This window comes from Sminthopsis crassicaudata, chromosome 1, assembly GCF_048593235.1.
Source record: "Sminthopsis crassicaudata isolate SCR6 chromosome 1, ASM4859323v1, whole genome shotgun sequence".
NCBI lineage: Eukaryota > Metazoa > Chordata > Mammalia > Dasyuromorphia > Dasyuridae > Sminthopsis > Sminthopsis crassicaudata.
Window position 1 is genome coordinate 384,162,838 of NC_133617.1, and position 17,638 is coordinate 384,180,475.

The window sequence follows — 17,638 nt, forward strand, 5'->3', positions numbered from 1 at the left end:
AAACATTTTGACACACACAGGTCCTTTTCCCTTCTTTAGTGTTTCTTTGGGATATAAGCCCAATAGTAGCACTGCTGGATCAAAGGGTATGCACAGTTTGATAATTTTTTGGGCATAATTACACATTGCTCTCCAGAATGGCTGGATTCTTTCACAACTCCACCAACAATGCATCAGTGGAAAATGACTCAGTTTTAAGGCATAAGAAATATGTCCTGTCCTTCAAATCTCAATTCATATCAATGAATCAAGTTCTTATCTTGTTAAATTCAATGTACATTAAAAAACAAGCAAGCAAACAAACAAAAATCCCTCTGCAACAGAAGTTCTTGGATGTCTACTGTAATTCTCCTTTTAATTTCTTTTATATTAAAATCTTTATGTTTATTGATTACTGTTAAGTTCACAATATAAAAAGAAAGTTTAAAAATAACCTAGAAATATCTAATGGATGACAGGAGTTGACATGTTTTATAGAACCATAGACTGAGTAAAAAGGGATCTCAGAAAACACATCTTTCAATCTATACCTGAATAGGAATTCCCATGCTACAATATTCCTAACAAGTCCTCTAACTTCTACCTATGAGATACTCTATAAACTACTAAATGGGTCTGTTTTATGTTTAGATAGTTATAATTTTAGGAAAGTTTTTTTTTCTTTATATTAGGCAAAATGTTCTCTCCAACTTTCAATTATTGCTACTAGTTATACCTTCTGGGGCCCAGAAAAACAAGAACAATCCCTCTTCCACATGATAGCCTTTTAAATAATTGAAGATAGTTATCATGTTTCTGGCTACCAGTCTTTTCCTTCTTTGAGTTAAACATCATCAATTCCTTTAACTAATCATTGATTCTCTAGACCTCTCATTATGCTGGTCATGCTTGTAGGAAGATCCTTCAATTTTTTAATGCCTTCCTAAATGATGATGCCAAGAACTGAACAAAGTACTCCAGATGTGGTCTGATAAGAGCCTGGTACAACAGGACTATTACCTCCTTTGTTCTGGACATTGTACTCTATTGATACAAAGATTTTGTTAGCTTATTTTTTTTTTTTATTTCGGCTGCCATGGCACACTGACTCATATTGAGTTGTTGCCCAGATTTATTTTTCTCACATGAACTGCTGTCTGATCATGCTTTATCCATTCTGTACCTGCATGGTTGATTAAAAAAATAATAAAACATATATCTTTACATTTATTCCTGTTGGGACTTTATTGATTAGATCTAGTCCACTGTTCTAGACAAAATTTTTTGTATTTTGGATATAATGTCTACCTGTTCCTCCTAATTTTGTGTTACCTGTACTTTTGCTAAAATGCCATCTATGTCTTTATTCATGTCATTGATAAAAAATCAGTTGTTGCCCAAACCCATCAAGTTGCAATTTTTTCCTTTTAGTTTGATGCTAGCTTAGTCTGACCAGATGGTGTCCCGACCTAGAATCTCAGTGGATGTGTGGAGTAGATTTTTTTTCCCTGAAATAATTACAGTTATTTATGCTTTATACCGACATATGTGTTCCCCAAAAGCACCATGCTTTTCTCACAACAAAAGCCACACTGCTTATTGAGAAATGAAGTTGGGGGTCCTACACTTAAGAACTTTATCAGTGACATACTTTTAAAAAGATAGGCAGCTAATAAAAAAGTAGTTTTGTATATATTAAATGGCTGAGAAATACATACATATTACAATGACTAGTGGCTGCTGCTTGGCCTGCCCCTGGGACTGGAAAATTCTCAGTGGGGGATGGAGTGCAGATCACTGCCTCACAACTCCTATAACACCAAACAATATACAATAAATATGACATTTTTTCTTGACAAAGACCTGATGATTACTTGTGGACATGGGGTGTCTGGTGACATAAAGAGGGTTATAGCTTATGAGTTATTGTGAAATAGTGATGTCTTCTTGCTCATGGAAGAAACTAAGCATCAGCAAAGTCAAAATTCATGTTATATTCAAAATGTTCCCTAACACATCAATCCTGTTGGAACAAACTCTAATTTTCAAAATAATAGTTATAGTAGAGTTGATTGTTTTATTTTCAAATGAAAATTTGCCTTCTCTCCCTACTACCACTTCCCTCCGCTGAAAAGAATTCGCCATATGCACACACACACACACACACACACACACACACACACACACACACACACACACACTGTTACAAATATACACAGTCAAGCAAAACAAATTCCGCAATGGCCATGTCCAAAAAATATTTCTTAATCACTCCCTGAATCTATTTCCTCTTTATCAAGAAATGGCTGTCATTTTTTCAGCACTAGTCTCCTGAAATTATGGTTGCTTATTATATTGATCATTGTTTTCCAAGTCTTTCAAAGCTGTTACAGCATTGTTATTTTGTGAATTTTTCTTCTAGATATGCTCAGTTCATTCTGCATTATTTTATAAAAGTCTTCTGGAGATTCTTCCAAATTGCCCCCTTAATTTCTTATAGCAAAATAGTATTCCAATTATGTTCACTTATTCCTTGCTACTGCAAAAAAAAAGAGTTGTTATGAATATTTTTGTACATATGGATCCTTTTCTTCCCTTTATTTGATCCCTTTGTGATACAGATCTAGTAGTGATATCACTGGGTTAAAATATATACAATTTAATAGCTTTGTGGGCATAGTTCCAAATTGATTTCTGTAAGTCTTTCCAGGAGTGGGAATGGGTTTATATTCTGACACTTCACCTGGTTCCCATTCCCAACCCACTCTCCTTTTTCCCCAAAGTTCAGAAGCATGGATTTTGAGGATGGTTTTTTTGAGGTCATGGGTGCAGCCTGACTGAAATTTTCTTCTGTTAGGTTACTGACCTGTAATGGATTAGACTCATGGATCTGGCTTCTTTGAGACCACATCCTAATAGGCTGAAAGAATTAATTTCATAAATTAAGAATCATTTTTGTAATGCTAGTGCTTGAATGTCAAAATTCAAGATTCATCTATATTAGTTTTTCAGTCTTAAAGGAATCAAATTTTTACATCCTTCACCTATAGGAATCAACTGCCCAAGTAGCCTCATTATTGTAGGAGTCTCCTTGCCTTGCGAGATGTTTTATTATTCAGTTTATTTAGTTAATGAAAGGCAAAGGAATTTTTTTTTTTTGTTGGCTCATTTAAGATCACCAGAATTGAAATCTACACCATTATATTTATCCTATCTCTCTAATAGGTTCATCATATTTATTTAATTATAAGTTTACATTTTAGCCAAGTCAGATAATCATAGCAATCTTTTTATCATCACTAAAAATAAAATAAAATCTGCTAGGTCTTTTTGATTACTACTGCGACACAGATTCTAAAACTTCATGACTAAAGGGCAAGGTAAGCAATACTTTTTTAAAAAAAATCAGTGCTAAATTTTGCTTATACGTCTTAGGAGGTTATAGACCTTTCAGTCTGCAAAGCCACATACTGCAAATACACCAAGGAAAGTGTATTTGTCATTTCTTATGTAATCTATCTATAGAATATTTTCCTATTCCCACTGAGGAATATAGAAGACAGAAATATATGTGGAGGGCTATCTATCTCCATCCCTCTACGAGGTTTGTAAAAGAGTAAAATCATTTTTAAAAACCAAAGCTGGAATTTTGAATGTCTGTTGAAAAATCAAATCCCTTTTGACTTATATAGCAACCTTTCCCCTCCCCTCAAACCCCTAAAATAAAACAAACTAAAAATTAAAACAACAAAATCCCCAAGGAGATAAAATTCTTGTAGTTTCTACTTGGCATTAATGTTACATGATTTCTTTGTGTTGACCTTTATGCATGACACTCAGAAACAGTAATTTGTTTCAATCTTGCATAGTCAGGTAACTGCCTTTGTCCTTATATTTGTATAAAACAGTGTATCCTTCTAAAGAGTTTTTGTATTGATTTTTTTTGTTGTTGTTGTTGGGGGGGAAAAGGATTTTATTTTATACTTTGTATGATTCTGTGAAATGCACTATTTTGTAGCATATGATTTTACCTGTCTGTTTCTCTTATAAGTAACAAAGCTAGCAAAAAGGTTTATTCAAACCCCTCTAGAAATAAAAGGTTTTGATGATTTGGAGGAAAGCAGAATCTTCTATTACTAGTTTGATATATTTTTATGTTTTAAATACCATCACAAAGGGTCTACTATCTGTGAATCCATGCACATTTGAAAAATCAATTTTTCTCTAGGACTCCTGTTATTTTCACAAAGACTTGATTTGAAATGTTTTTGCAAAGTGACCTATTCCAGAAACAATCTTTGCCATTTTGAGACCATCAAGAAATTCTGAAGATGAAGATACTCTATGGAAAACATTCCATGTCTTTATAATCTTGGAATCCTTCGAATCCCTTTGGCTGCTTTGTAATATAAATGACAATGAAAAGAGATGAAGAAATGCTCACAAATTGACCACAGAGACCAAATCTATTAAATGTTATAGCATTTATTAAATATCATGGCATGTTTATCATATACTTCTACAGAATATATAACAATACTATGAGTACATCCTAGTAATCTGTTACAAAATGAACAGTGTACATTGTAGCTCAAAGGACCATGGACTTGTTCATGATGTGGAGAAAAAAAAAAGAATCAAAGTTCAAGTAAAATTGAAAATGAATTCTAAAATTCATATATAATTGGAAATTATAAATTTTAGGCCCTTGATGAGCTTCCATTTTATATGATACTGACAAATGTGAGGTAAGCTTGTGAAAAATTTGCCATTTACATAGACATGTCTAAAACTAAATATAATCAAATTTATATGTAACTAAAAGCAATTTGTTATTTTAGGTTAAAGAGTAATGATATCTTTAAGACTATATTTCAATTTATTCATATGAAAAAAATTTTTTTAATAGCAAAATTGTTATGTTCAGTTCTAACTTCTAACTCTATAAAAGAAAAATGGAAGTTAATGTAAGGTACACACATCTTTCAAGTGCTTTTCATCTTCCAAATGCTCTACAGACATTAACTAATTAATCTAATTTAAAACCAACGAAAAGAAACACCCAAAAATATTCCATGCAGCACAGAGTCAGCAAGAAATATTCTTTGCCACTGAAGTTTATTCAATTGGCTTTGTTTTGTTTTTTAAAAGGTGTAGCCTAGTTTGATGCAGTATTTGTAGTAGTAGAGCCAAGTGAAGTCTTAGCAGACTTGGAGAGAAAGGCATTTTTTCCTTTTTCTTCCCCCATCCCCCCAGATTTTCCCATTTTGTTCTATTCCTAGTGACTGCTCACTTGGCATTGTGTTTTAAATTGGTTTTCAGTTTTATGGGATGTTTAAAAAAACCCAAAAAAACAGATTGTGGACATTTCAAAAACCATGACACAAAAATGGATAAAACAAGAGGTTTAATCTACAATAGAAAATCGGGTAAGCTCACCTTTAAGGCATGAGAAAATAAAGAAATTTCGGCATTATACATGTGTTTGACTATTGTATACTTTCTTTAAAAATACTACGTTGCATTTATTTTAAAAAAACCACCTTGCTTCTAGAATTTAAGACTTGGAGTTTTTGCATCTTGTTTTCCCTTCCCTCTGAGTTTCTTCTTTTACCTTAAAAAAAAAGAAAGGAAAGAAAGAAAGAAAGAAGAAAGGGAAAATGGCATAATTTAATCAAGTCTCAATTCCTTTTTATTTTCGGATAGCAAAATTCTTGGCTTTTTAACTCATTCTCCCCACTGGGGAGGTCTTCACTCCCTTTGTGACACTATTTAAAGAGAAAAGGGCTTCAGGCTGGACCTATAAATAAAAGGCCCCTTCTTTATCCTCAATGGAGAAGCTTAAAATTAATTTCTCTTAAGATTTCCCCCTCCCCCTTTTTTATTTGCCACCATTATAAGGCTAACAGAGCCACCACTCCTTTTCCTTAAGATCTCCCCCCCACCCCCTCCCAGCCTCTCGATATTTTCCAGCCATCTTTAGCAAGGCCTTGCTCTCCAGTAGCTGCGGCTTGCGGCCGTTTAAAGGACTGAGTCAGATCCTAAAATGTCTGATTGAAATACACATTGGACAAAAAAAAAATCCTCTCTCCATCCTTCTCACCATCACCACCATCACCAGGGCGAGAGTTAAAATCCAGCAGCCCCATATGGGTGAGACTTGGCAGGTCTGTCAGACTTATTTTAAAATTCGTAATAATCTAAGCTAGTTATGAGAATAATAGCATATTGCATGCCTTTCTCTCTAACCAACACCCCCCTCCCCAATCTTCCCTTCCCCCATTCCCAGCCCCCCCTCCCCCCTCCCCCTTCTCCCTTTCCTCTCTTTTGTTCGCTCGGCTCTCCGGCCGTGCCTGGGCGAGCTGGGGCCACGGCGGCACCCTCCCCTCCCTCCCTAGGCCGCAGCTTCTGCTCAGCCCCGGGCTCGCGGCGCCGCGCGCGGCCTACTCTGCCAAGCTGCCCTGGGTCGTCGCGCGCGGCTCCCCGGGAGAGAGGCACAGGGCCGCGCGCGGCGGGGACCCGAGCGCCGGCGCCCGCCTGCCCGCCCGGCCCGGGGCTGCAGATTTTCCAGGCCCCGGGGTATGTTGCGGCGGGCCGGGCCCCGGCGCCCCTGCTGCTGTGCTTGCTCCTGTTGCAGCTGCCCGGGGAGCTGAAGCTGCGGCGCAGCCAGTGGTAGTAGTAGTAGTAGCAGCAGCAGCAGCAGCAACAGCAGCAGCAGCAGCAGCAGCAACAGCGGCGGCGGCGAGGCCGCCCCAACACACACACACACAGACCCAGGCAGCGGGAATGCAGATGACACGCCCGTAATATGGAAGCAGCCGCCGCCGCTGCCGCCGCCGCCGCCGTAGCAGCAGCCGCCGCAGCCGCAGCAGCCACGACAGCTACAGCAGCAGCCGGCGGCGCCGCGCTAAACAAAGGTCATCCGAGCTGCGGCCCAGACGCCCGGGCTTGACCGCTGCAAAGGCCAACACCGGGAAGGGGGTGGGTGTGCGCCTATGTGTGTGAGTGTGTATATGTGGGAGTGGGTGGCTGGAAAGGTGAGGGTCGGAGGGCAGGAAGGAGCAGGAGAGGGGGGCTCTGGGTAGGAGACTGGGATGGGTGGGGGGGTAGGTAGGTTGCGTTTGCATCTGCCCCTAGCTGCTGCCACCACTGCAGGGGGGGGAGCAATGGGCGACTCAGCCCCCTTGGCTTGACAGCCTTGACCTCTCCAATCTCTTCTCTGGGGAGAGCTGCCCCTCTCTTTGCGAACACTTTCCTGGGGGGTTGCAAAAGGGCGCCGCTGGAGCTAGGCCCCACGGCTTCTGAGCGGGGGCCACGTGAGCAGTGGGGCACTCCTTCTCCTCCTCCCCTCCCCCAGCACTGTCTCTACACTGTTTATTTTAAAGGGGCCTCTGTCCCCCCACTCCTCCCCTTCTTCCCCTTCATCCTTCCTTCTCCCTATGGACATCCCCAGCTTTCTTCCCTGGGGTGAAGGGATTTGGACTTTTTTTCTCCCCAGGTGCTTGAAAGAAGAGGAGAAGGTTGGAGAAAGAGGAGGGGGTGGTGCTGGCTGGCTGGCTGGCTGGCTGGGTGGGCGGGCGGCGGGTGTGGGGCATGTGGTGGTGGTGGTGGTGGTGGTGACAGTATTGGGAGAGAGGGGAGGGCAGGCTGGGAGGTGGGGTGGAGTAGAGTCGGGGTGTCAGGCAGAGAAGAACCTGGTCAACAAGCCCGCAGCTCCCTGCTATGGGGTTGAAGGCCGTCGTGTGCTGCAAACGCATCCTGAGTGAGGACAGAGCTCTAGATTTTTCTTTATTGGGGGGCTCTTTGTTAGCTCCCAACACAGACACACACATACACACATAGAAATACACTCACACACACACACACAAAGATCTGAGCCAGGTTGTGGGAGGTAAGTGGGGAAAGGAAGGAGGGGGAAATGGATGTGCTGGGAGCTTCGGGTAGAAGGGAGGGGGGAATGGGGCCCTGAGAGGCTTTAGGGGCGCTGGAGAGGTGAGCATTTCAAGGGTCTGTGCATGTGTGTTGGGGGGATACACTATGACTTCCCCCTCCTCACCAGGACCAAAAAGGAAAAAAGCAACCCCTAGCGAGATCCCCCCTGCGCTGTTGATTTTCAGGGACTTGTTGGCAACTCAGCGAGGGTTGCCATAGCTTTTTTATGTAGGGTGACCAGAACCGGCTGAAACTGGTTTGAGGCAGATCAGCTCCTGAACACAATGCAGTCACTGAGCTACTACAGTGGGATAGCAGCTTCCTCCCTTCATGGCAGCCAAAAGCAGAGGAGCTTGCAGGAAGGTACCATCCCAACACAGTATGTGAATGCACACTTTAGACACCACACAGCACTGGTATGTGTCTAATGTAGTCCTAAAAGATTCTGTATAGGGAAGAGGAGGAAAAAAAATTGGACAGGTTTGCAGGATCTGAGGTTACTTGGGCTTTCCTGCCTTTTTCTTTTGCTTAAGGGATGGACAAGGAGCTGAGATTTATGACCCTTATTAAAGGAAAAAAATGTGCTTTGCTAGGGTGGGGACACTTGGTTTTTGCAGTCTCTTTCTCTCTTTTAACAAAACCAAACCAAAATGAACTGATGGCTTTGTAATTGTAGTTTTATTTGTGACTTGGAGAATGCTGCTTTGCATGCTGTTTTCTTTTGCAGGATGTATGCTGTCTTGTGCTTTTCGTCTTAGATGCTAGTAAAGGGTTTGTGTGTTTGGGGGTGGGGGGCACCTCTGACTGTTGTGCAGGCCAAGAGGTAACAATATTGTTCTAGGAACGAGCAAACATGCATTTCAGTGGTGCTGGAAGGCATACATACTGTCTTTTTTTTCTTGTAGGCCTATTGACTGGGGCTGCTTTTAACCCTTTCATATTTGCAGAGGTAATGCATCTGTGTGACAGTAACTGAGCATTGATCTGTCTTTCCAAAAGGTCAAGGTTCACAAGGTGAGATACGATATTTTGAGCATGAATATAATAATTAGAAGATACATGCATACACAGATTGACTCTGACAACCGATTGGTTCACTGGTGAAGAAATTGTGGTTTGACTCTACAAGAAATACTCATATCTTATCCAAGTTTAATGGGATTAGTATGACTTTATGATGACATTGTTATCAGAGCTAACTCAGGATGGCTTCAATCTAAATAGCATGTGCATAGGCATCTTGCTGGCTATTCAGTTGGGAGAAATAGGCCTTGATAAGTGCCAAGTGCAAATGCTGGTAAGAAACTTGGGCCTTGTGGAGAAAATGCATTGTTTTGCATTGCACCACAGTCCTACTCATGGAGCATTTACTCATGTAGCATTTTCTGTATGATTACATAAAAGGTAACTGCCTCTTCAAATGGAGGCCACCTGGTTATCGTTTTAGAATTTAGAGACTTTGGACTTAGACTTACATTTTCTTCATTCTACTGACCAGCTTTATTTTACTTTGCAGCAATGATTCATCCAGAAAGGGATTCATTTGGAACCAAGTAGAGGAATGTTTTAGTGATTTTGGTAGTGGTGGTGGTGGTAGTAGTGTGATGGGGGATGGGTAAAATGGGGGGAATAGATTGGAAGATCAATGTTGTAGTAGATTATTTGTGGGATACATTTTAGTGAGGAATAATAATGAAATACCAAAAGAACACTGGATGAGCTGGCATCCTCTGCCAAAGGATGTCTGCTTTTCCAATCTATAACATCGCAATCATGGGAAGTCTCTAATGTCTTAAAAGTATATTCTTAAAATTTGATTTGACATTTAAATTTATCATGGAAAAGTAAAGGCTTTGGAGGAAGAGAGAAGAAAGCAGTAATGAATGTAGCAAAGTGAAGAACAAAGGCTGTTAAAGCTTACACAGGAACACTAAACATTTTGCCTTAGGGATCTTTGTGAAAGAATTGTAACTTCCTAAAACAGGAAATCAGCAACTCTAGAATCTTATCCAAAATGATGTTAACAAATATAACCAGTCCTGCCTGTTGGAGCTTAGTAAAACTATAATCATAGGTTGAGCTGGAGGAAATGGTGGAAAATGAATTTTTGTGACCAGGGTGAGGTGGTTATTTTGTTCAGAAGAACAGACAGTCTCAGAAACATTGAGAATTTTAAAATTAAATTAAGTAAGGGTGGTTGTAGGCAAGATAGTTGGATTAAGGGTGACACGTATGTAAGAGTGTTGTGTTTTGTTATTTAAAATTTTAGTCTTAGTACCCTAAGATATTTTGATGGAGCATAACAAAAGGAAAAGAAGATTGCATTGTAGATTAAAAAAAATACTTTATACAGTGTTAGATGTGGATATTCTTTTCAGATTTGTTAAACTAGTAAAATAATGGAACAAAATTCCTTTTAAAATTTTGTTAAAATTGTTTCAAATTCAATATCATTTCTGAGTGCCAGAGGTTCTTCATTTCACTATAGAATTATGCTTGCAAAGCAGACTTAAATTCACGTTTCATATTTGCTGTGTTTTTTGTCCTGCCATCCAAAATTCATATGACTAAACATAATCACTCTTAATTTTAGAACAATAAGCTGATTTAAAATTGTGGTCACTGAAATCATTCCCTTAAAGTCAGTGTTTCTTTTTGATTTAAATTTGAAAGACCAACCTCTGACTAGTGGCAGTTTTGTGTTTTTTTTTGTTTTGTTTTGTTTTTCTGCTAAGATGTTAAAAATGCCTTGTGGGAATTGCTCACATAGAATATGCTTAAATAGCATTTTGGTTTGAAGTCCTGTTGGTGGTTTTAGCTTTATGTTTGCATAAATCTTCTGGAAAATAGCATTTGGTTTTTGTATGTAGGCCAGTATTTCCAGCTGAAAATGCTGTTTAACGTCGTAGGGCTGGTTCTCTGCATCAGTAATCATGAGCTCATCTTGGATCGAGGTTTGTCTCCAGTATTTGGACTTACACAGAAGCAAAACAATTTAGCGAGTTTCTAGTCCCATTTGAAAGGTAGCTGAAGTTGGAAGTGTGAATAAAACGGGGTTGATTATGCATTAGCATGTTGAGTCTTGGGAGAGGGGCAAAATGTTGACATAGATGTTTCAGGGCCTTTGCTTTGATGGTAGCTGGTTGTGTACACAGGCAGTCCTACCCTACCTCAAATAGAAAGCTCATTGAGATTGCCTGCAGCTGTATTGAAGTATTTTTGAGCATGAATTATAATCTAGTTTGGAGAAAGAATGTGTTAGTTTGGCTACAGAAAGTAAATTGGAAAGAAAGTGTAACTAGAGTCTTAAACTCATACTTTTTATCTTCTATTTGAAGAATTATTTTTCCATGTACATGAATTTAATAACGTTTTTAAAAAAAGCATTAACGAATCTGATTTGTAGAGAAAAATGGAATTTTTTTTCCTAAGATTTTTTCTCACTCTACTTTTTTGGGGGGTGATATCTTTTCAAAAGGATACCACAGAAGGAGGGAAAGGTCATCAACATTTAATAAATAATTTTTGCCTTTATTATCTGTTGGCTAGATTATTTGAGTTGTATATAAGTTAAAATTTTTCAACCTTCATTGTTTTTTGTTTCCCTTCTTTACCCTGGGGTATAGGATGTCATTAGTTGGTTTCAAATAACCTTTCTATATCCTTGGAAAGATATTTGGTAGAACTCCCATGTAGTCATTCAGAGTTGGATGACTAGATTGCCCAGGCTTAAATTCTTAAAAGTATTATTCAAAATTAAGCTCTGATAGAGAAAAGTATTACATAAAGCATCATGTCCCAAAGTGGCCAATGAAAGGGAAACAGGGCATTTAAATTAATTCTGATTTAATATTTTCTACTTCCTTTAACAATAATTCTCCTGATGAATTTTTCTTCTGTATTAATATTTTAGATAATCATGTTTCTCATGAATTAAGAAATAACAGCTTTGAGTGATTAAAAAAAAAAACAGCTACCCTTATCACCTGAAAAAACACAAACCTTATTAATTGCATTATAGACTTATGAAGTCATATTGCATAACAAATTTTGTGAACAGATATATAATATGAGGTGAATTGTCTAATGGAATGACATGCTTCCTCAAACTAATCTAAATTAAGTAAAACTGGAAACAAAACAACATCAAAGTATTGAGTTATTTTATTCTTTATACTTTTCTAGAAGTTTAATTTTACAGCTGTCTTGAAGTTCTTTAAAATAATAAATCATAATAGTTTTGTCCAGTTAAGAACTAGTCCCAAGTTCTAGACTTATTTTTGTATTCTGGATTTATAGAGCAAACATACCTCATGTGTATCAGTGCCTAAAGCAATTTAACCTAGTTACAATTTATTGATCTCAAAAATAAAGATTATGGTACTAGCCTATGACATACCCATCTGGGTCCCTTCTATCATGATTCAGGGATGTGTCATAGCTCACATGCGTTCCACCCAGGAAATGTCTTCCAAGACTATAGACTAGCTATGAAGTAGTCCCCAAATACTGGACCTTACCCTCAGAAGTAAACAAAGGGAGCTGGAGCCTTTTATCAAAATGCCAGCCTAGGATACCTCAAGGACCTTTGACTATATAGCCAGAAGTAAGATAAAGATGTCCACAGACTTTGGTACAATTCCTTTGGTGCTTGCTGGTTACACCTAGGGATTAGTCAGTCATTCTGTCTCTTTCTGTCAACCTATCTTCACCCCACCCTTCCTGTAGGGGAAGAAGCCAAGTCTGACCAGATTTTCTCATGACAGCTACAAGAGGGAGAGAGAGAGAAAGAGATAGAAAGAGCAAATCGTTGTTAGGCCTAGCCTAGAGAATGTAGCTAGCAGCTTGCAACTGGCAATTGAACTGAGGAAAAAAAAAATATTAATAATAATTATCACAGTACCTGATGTATTTTTACTTCTCTATATAGCACTTGACGATTTATAGATCTTTTTTTCCATTAATGGTGTAGATGTCTAAGGTGACCACGAAAGATGGAAAATCTGTTTCATTGAATAAGATATGTACAATTTTGTTTAGTGAGTTAAGTTGTCAGTAATTTTTTAGTACCAAATATTCCAGGCACTTAAGTCCAGAATTCTTAAAAGTATTATTCAAAATTAAGCTCTGATAGAGATTGTAGCAAAGGTATTACATAAAGCATCATATATTTCAGTCTACATAAAGTATAATATTTATGTACCATATTCTAAGGATTCCTGCTGTATTTTCAAGGAAGACAAACCAATTGGACTAGTGAAAGAAACTCCAAGTGACTGTCTTCTCCAGGTTACCATGTAGCACTAGGGCAGTATAAGCCAAAAATATATATTCTAGAAAAGTTGATAAGCCACATTTTTATGTGTGTTCATTTGGAACCTAACTGTCGTCATTGATTCCATAGTAATATAATTAAAACCCAAATTCCTTATACTTGTCACTTTTATAATCCTTAATAAACTGTGGATCAGGATAACTGAAAAATCAAAATATTCTGGATTTTACACATCTACACACTCATATCCTCTTTGCTATCCAAGCAAATTTAAAGATTTTATGTACTAAAACTAAGTAAGGATGAAATGTGTATGTGCTTTTTTTTTTTTTTTTTTTTTTAAGAAGTAAGCTACCTCTGGTACTAGTGTTATATGTGGATAGTTGGAACACTGATAAGGGGATTCATTTTTTATCTCTTCAGTTTGTCTTTGAACAGATTAGTTTATTATGAACCTTTTATCCAGAACAATTAGGATTTGATATATAAATTCTTCTATTTTATATTTTTGAAAGTGCAGAAATATGCATGTCATATCACAAAAACAAGAGGTATTAAAAAAAAAGTCCTCATTTGCTGTAGTCCCCATGAAAGACGGTAATCACTAATTGCTCTTGTTTTTGGAGTAAAATTGCTTTCCTGTATCTTTTAGGATGTGGAACCTTAGGAAGATTCTACCTTCCCTTTTCTGTTTTCAAAGATTTTTTCTGGTGGATGGGATTCCTCCCCAGGAAGTGGGAGTTATATAGGAGTAAATTCAGAAGGAATATTACTAGTCTTAGCTGAATAGGTATTTTATCTTTGGAGGACTTTAGTAATAGTGACTCTGTATTTGCCCTGAAATGAATGAAACTTGGGAGCAGAGGGATATATTTGTTTCTCTTTTGGCCATAACTTGCACTCAGAACTAAGCCTAAATTTAGCCACTTGAATTTGGACTCAAGAATCTGCTGGTGATTCATATTGTCTGGTTGATTATCCCTTGGTATAGTTTGTACTGATTTAAGGTAATAAAGAAGCATTTTTTGCCTAATTCAATCTAATAAAAGTATAAAATTTCTAGATAGAAGCCAGCAAGGAGTATATATATATAGAAAGCTTGCCTTGGAATTAAGAAGGCTTGTGTTCAAGTTCCACCTGTTATACATGTTCACTGTTCAATTAGAATATTTTTCTAAGGGAACTCTCACAGGTGATTAAGTGGAAGAATAGTTGCTGAACTGCATTGGTAAAGCAAGTTTCTTTATTGGAGCTCCCAGACTAGTGAAATCATAGGTTTTGACAAAAAGAGGACGGGGTACAATTGAACATGTTTCAGATTTTCCTCCTTCTTTCATATTTTGAATGTTACAGTTCTTACTGGTTTGTGAAGATGGTGGATAAACAACTGCAAAATAGAAGATTGTTTTCTATATAATTGCCAAGCATTTCTAGTTTCCCATAAAATATTGTCATAGAGTATCAAGGAATGATCAATGATGATTTTTCTTACCAAAGCAAGGTACATTGGGATTGAGATTCCACATAGAATTTATTCCCAGCTACTGCTGCTGCTGCTGCTCCTCCTTCTCTTTCTCCTTTTCCTTCTCCTATTCCTGTTCCCTTCTCCTTTTTCCTCCTTCTTCTCCTGCTCTTCTCCTCTTCCTTCTACTTCTCTTTCTTCTCCTTTCTTCATCATCATCTCCTCCTCCTCTTCCCTTTCTTCTTTCTTCTCCTTCTCCTTTTCCTCCTTCTTTTCTTCCTTTTTCTTTCTTCCTTCTTTTACAAAAGGTAGAGGAAGATGAACAGCAATCAGGGAATAAAAACAGATTGGAAGTTTAGATGGGAATGACTCTCTAAATGAGATTATACTTGATTCTTCTATTCTGATGAAGACTACTGTCTTCTGAGAACAGAGAATTGGGCATGGGAACCTAATTCTGATCAGAGAAACTTGTCCAGGGACTTAATATATATGTGTTGAGTCCTAGTCTGAAATGAAATGTGAACTTGGGTCTTTCCCTTTTGCATATTGTCCATTATACCATGTTGCCTGTCAACTGGCAACAGGAAACAGTGTGGCTCATAGAATGGTAGAGTATTTAGAGAAAAATTCCTCAGGATTCGGTAAATCTTATTTTATTGGATTATTATCTTATATTGGGCACTACCTCTGGGGACTTTTGAACAAGTTACTTTTGGAAAAATGCATAAATGTGAAACTCTCTCACATGTATCAGAATCTGCTTCTTCCAACCTATGTATTAAGTGCTTTCTGCATCTAAGGTTGGTCCCTGATACACTCAGGATGGGAGCAGGAATCTGATTTTTTTTAAAGATAAAACTGCTGTGCCTATTGTCTAGATTCCTAGTCTTGGTTCCCAATTATTTATACTCCTGACTTCAGGCTTCTAAGCCCTAGTTGTCTAATTTCCTTTCCTGGGATCTTAAATCAGATTCTCTTTCTGGGTTCCAGATCTGTTGCCTCTTCTGGCCTTTCATAATTTACCAGATTAAAATTAAGATTTTTAAAACAATTATTGCTTGTAGTGTGATGTGCTGGGTACTAGGGAACAAATAAAAGTTTAGATAAGTTGTAGTTCCTGCCTTGAGCAAACTTTAAAATATAGCTATGGGGTAAGACAAACATTGATAACAGTAATACACAGTAGTACCTGATAAACATTGTAAAGAGGGACAAGATACATCATATGAAGTCTTTTAAGCCTTTTTGAATGTCGTCTTCCACTCTGCCTACCGCCTCCTTAGTTTTCTTTAAGTCCAATTCAAAAACCCTTCTTCTATTGGAAGGAATTTCCCCAATCCCTCTTAGTTTTGGTGCCTTTCTTCTACTCTATAGTTTATTATTAATATTGTATATAGTGTGCTCTGTAGAAATTTGTTTGCATATTAGATTGTAAACTTCTTGAGGGCAGGGACTCTTTTACCTCCTTTTTTTTATTTCTAGAGTTTAGCATTGTCCCTGGCACATAGTAGTTACTTAATAAATCTTTATTGATTGATTAATCTACTGCCTGCCTCTGACCTTTGGTACTGACACATCTTCCTAATCTGATTCTAGATGCCAAATTCTGGTTTGATCATTGGTTTATGAGCATTCTCTAGATCATTCCTGCTTCCTGTACCCCTCTCCTTACTTTGGCTCTCCAAGTCCTGGCTCTTTGCCCTGAATCTTCAATTGCTGCCTGAAATCCTAGTGTTGACAGGATAAAAAAAGGTAAATTCAATACAGAGATTAGATCTGGGGGATGTTTTGGGTCGGAGCCACCTGTTGTAATTTAGTGGTTGTCATAGAAACTGTCAAGTCTTGAGTCAACATGCAAAGAGCTGTTTTCTTGGCCAGTACTCAGAATGAACCATCCCATCATCAGATGTTAAGTTGGTCCATCCTTAACTGTGGCACAGTTCAATAAAATCAATAGTAAATTATGGCATGAGCTCAGATTTCTTGGATTATAGGACCTTAGATTTGAGCTAGAAGAGACATTAGGTATCATCTAACCCAAATATCCTATTTTATTGATAGAAAACTGAAGCCTAGAGTTTTATGTAATTTGTTTGGATCAAGACAGCTGTTAATTTTCAGAGAAACTAGATTGGGAGAGTTGGTTAAATTGTGAATATAGGTTAGGCCTAGAGTATGTGATCCAGGAAGAACTGTAGAGTATGGACAGTCAGAAAATAATAATAGAGCAAGACTGTGGGTCAGATCTAGGTAGCAAATTAAAGTCAGGATGTCCATTAATAGCTGGGAATAGATTTAGAAACTAGACAAATCAAGAGGCACAGAAGGACAGAATAAAGTTGTACAACTCAAAAAGGATATAGTGAAAGGCCAAGACAGACATAAACATTAAAGGTCAAAGCAATATGGAAAATCCCAAGGCATAAGAAGCAAGAGATGTGCAGGAGCTGAAAGGTCAGAGTAGGAAACCAAATTCAAACCAGTAACAACAAAAAAGAAACCTTATAATTGAAGTCTTTTGGGCTCACAGTTTTTATGTGACTCAGACCCTAGGCAGGAAATAGTCCCAACCCAGCTTTTCAGTGTGGGAAGAAATAATTGATGGTACCTGTATAAAATGAAAAAACTATGGGTTGGGGAGAAATAGCAAGCCTCTGGCCGATAAAAAGTGAAAGGGAAATATTAAAACACAAACACATAACAAAACTCTAGTAGACATGAGATCCTGTGCTAAGATTATAATTTAGTAAGGGAAATAGAATCAATATAATAAAAATTATACATGTACATGAAAAAAACAAAAGAAGGGCTAATTCCCTTGTATAGAACTATGTAGGATAGTTCCTGATTTGAGCATTTCTGGATCCAGTGGCTAAAAAAGAAGTGAAAAGTGAGGACTGCTTATTAAGACAGTATATAAATAGTAGATTATTGTTATAGCACATTTTACAACTAAAGAAGTGACTTTACATCTGTTATCTCCTTTA

The 17,638-nt window shown here is 37.9% G+C and overlaps 1 protein-coding gene across 8 annotated transcripts in view; it reads left to right on the plus strand.

Moving 5' to 3' along the window:
* The first annotated feature begins 5,974 nt into the window (after positions 1-5,974).
* Positions 5,975-17,638, plus strand: part of ZNF532 (zinc finger protein 532) — a 115,284-nt gene continuing 103,620 nt past the window's right edge. For 3 of the 8 annotated variants that reach the window (XM_074279454.1, XM_074279461.1, XM_074279460.1), the window contains exon 1: positions 7,955-8,327. The gene's annotated coding sequence lies outside the window, so the exon portion shown is untranslated. Of the gene's footprint in view, positions 6,147-6,459; positions 6,961-7,134; positions 7,500-7,644; positions 7,871-7,954; positions 8,328-8,816; positions 8,926-17,638 lie in introns of those variants that run through there. The other 5 variants (XM_074279455.1, XM_074279457.1, XM_074279456.1 and 2 more) reach the window with 5 other exon arrangements.